The sequence below is a fragment of the Brienomyrus brachyistius genome, chromosome 8 (genome assembly GCF_023856365.1).
Source record: "Brienomyrus brachyistius isolate T26 chromosome 8, BBRACH_0.4, whole genome shotgun sequence".
In the NCBI taxonomy this organism is placed as follows: Eukaryota; Metazoa; Chordata; class Actinopteri; order Osteoglossiformes; family Mormyridae; genus Brienomyrus; species Brienomyrus brachyistius.
The window spans coordinates 11,564,612-11,567,824 of NC_064540.1; positions in this window are offsets into that span (position 1 = coordinate 11,564,612).

Genomic DNA, 3,213 nt, shown 5'->3' on the forward strand with positions numbered 1-3,213 from the left:
TTGCCCTTTAAAATGTCATACAAGAATGTGTTCTGGATTCTGGAGAACACTTATTTTTACTTTACTATTAATGCAGAAAATGAATTATTAAAACTAATTAATACAATCTCTGAATCAATCATTAATACTATGACTGCAGTTGGATAGAAGCTGTTTTTCCAGTCTGGATGTTTCGCTCGGATGCAGCGCAGCCGCCCTACCGACGGCAGGGTGGGTGGGGTCATGAAGGATGCAGGCAGACTTTTCCCTGCATCTAGTGGTGTATGTATCGCCGATGGGTGGTAAGCTGCAGATGTTAACACCCTCTGCAGCGCCTCCTTCTCTGCCACAGTGCAACTGCCATAGCACACAGGTAGGCAGGAGGTCAGGACACTCTCCAGCACACAGCTGTAAAAGGACCTGAGGACGTCAGCCTCCAGTCCTGCTCTATTCAGCTTCCTGAAGAAATAGAGGCATTGGTCGGCTTTCCGGATGACAGCCGCGGTGTTGGGGCGCCAGGTGAGGGTGTTGGTGAGGTGAAACCCCAAGGTACCCCAAGGGTGCCAGTTCTGCGGAAATCCACGACCATCTCCTTGTGGATGTTGAGGATGAGGTTGTTGTCCCTGCACCACCGTATCCGGTCCTCCACCTCCAGCCTGTATGCCCTTTCATCCCCGTGGGTGATGCGTCCTACCACTGCCGTGTCATCTGCAAACTTCAGTACGAGGTTGTTCTTGTAGTGAGCTCTGCAGTCATTGGTCATTAATGTGTACAGCAGTGGGCTGAGCACTCAGCCCTGGGGGCAGCCAGTGCTCAGGAGGATAGTGGAGGATACATGGTTATTAATCCTTACTCTCTCTGGCCTGCAGGTCAGGAAATCCAGGACCCAGCTACACAGGTATGAGGCGGCACCCAGTGCTGCCAGCTCGGCCACGAGCTTCTGCGGAATTAATTCATTCATTAAGAACGAATTTCATAGAAGACGAATTTCAAGAACACCATTAACGGCAAGCAGGGCAGCCTAAATGTAGGCCTACTTATAAAAGTAACAGCAGCAGCATAATCAGATTCACTTACACTTCTTGCTGTGTTTTGTGCCAAGAGACACAAATCAGTGCCGACATCACTTGCTTTTGCCGTCTCTGTGGAATCTGAAATATTTCCATATACTGAAAGATGAATGTATTCTGGTGACCAGTTCACATTCATCGAGGATGAAAATGATTATGACTATGGCAGAGCCACTGCTGCTCCACTTCAAAAAGAGTCAGTTGAGGTGGTTCGTGTATCTATATAGGATGCCTCCTATACGCTTCCCTGGGGAGGTGTTTCGGCATGTCCAACCAGGAGGAGACCCACAACACGTTGGAGAGATTGTATGTCTGGGCTGGCCTGGGAACACCCTAGTATTCCCCCATTGGAGCTGGAGGCTGTTGAGAGGGAAGTCTGGGCATCCCTGCTTAGACTTCTGCCCCCACGTCCAGACCTCGGATAAGTGGTAGAAAATGCATGGATGGATGGATGGATGGATGGATGGCACTGGTATTGTACGTTAAGGCCTGGATCATAATCTCCATTCTAGTTAACCCCAAAGGTGTTCAATGAGGTATTCAATTACATCAAGACTTACTGTGGGCCAGTCAAGTTCCTCCCCACCAAACATATCTTTATGAACCTTGCTCTGTGCACTAGGGCACAGTCATGCTGGAAAAGAAACAGGCCACCCCCAAACTGTTCCCACAAAGTTAGAAGCACAGCCCCTGAAAAACAACCCATACCATTATCCCTCCTCCACCAAACTTTACAGCTGGCACAAAGCAGGCAGGTAACGTCCTCCTGGCATCTGCCAAACCCAGACACATCGATCAGACTGCCAGACAGAAGTGAGATTCATCACTCCACAGAACATGTTTACACTGCTCCAGAGTCCAGTGGCAGTGTGCGTTACACCACTCCATCCGACGCTTAACATTCTGCTTGGTAACGCGAGGCTTGCATACAGCTGCTCGGCCATGGAGACCCATTCCATGAAGCTCCCGTGTTTTTGTACTGGGCTTCATACCAGACGAAATTTGGGACGCTCCAGCTATTGAGTCGAGAGAACACTGGTGACTTTTACACCACGTACATCAGCGCTAAGTGAGCCCACTCTGTTACTTCACATGGTCTGCCACTTTGGGACTCAGTTTCTCCCGTTCCTAAACGCTTCCACAACATACCATTTGCAGTGGATCAGGAAATGTCAAGCAGGGAAGAAATTTCATGAACCGACTTGCTGCAAAGGGTGGCATCCTATGACAGTATCACGCTTGAATTCACTGAGATCTTCAATCTATTCTTTCACAAATGTTTGTAAACCTGACTGCATGGCCAGGTGCTCGATTTTATACACTTGTAGAAATGGGTCTGAATGAAACACCTGAATTCAGTGATGAAAAGGCATGACCCAATAGTTTTGTCCATAGTATATTTTTGGCACAGCCAAAATTAAGTCTATGGAAGATAAAACTTTATCAATTAAATGACTAATTCTTTAAATTATGCATAGTTAGACATTCCCAACATTGAGGTAATAATGTACATTGTACATTATAGATGATAGAGCAATGAAAAAATATGTATCAAGGGAGGACAGTGATGATAAAATATCCATAAAGGGATGACAGATAAGTGGCAGTGGTACCCTAATGGGAAGGGAAGTGTGCTTATGATTAGAAGGCTGGTGGCTAGAATCTCCGAGCAAGGTCCTTCCTCTAAGTACTGCTACCCAGTGCTATGTCCCATAAAGGTTAAATGCAGAAGACATATTTCCTTGTGTGTTGTGTCGTGTCAACAATGAATCACTTCACTGAGGAATGAAAAAAAAATACTGTTTATAATCTTCAAAGGACAAGGAAACAATGAAAACTATTGAAAAAATGTTGTTACAAAACTGTTAGCCTATTGTGAGTGCTCACTATTCGTACAGTCAACAGTGCTGTGCACTTAGCCAGCCCATCACCAAATGAATGAATATAAATATGACGCCACTGCATTACCCTGCCTGGAGACAACATCTATTACCATCTATTAATATGCTGGACAGTCACGTAGTCACATTATTACATTAAACTGAACAGTCAAAAAATTGTCAAACAACACTACCATGTGGCTGCTGAACTGTAGCATTACAATATGTAGAGCTTATTGAAGCAAAAATTAGTGTAAAATTTCGCAAGTAAAAACAATATCTGC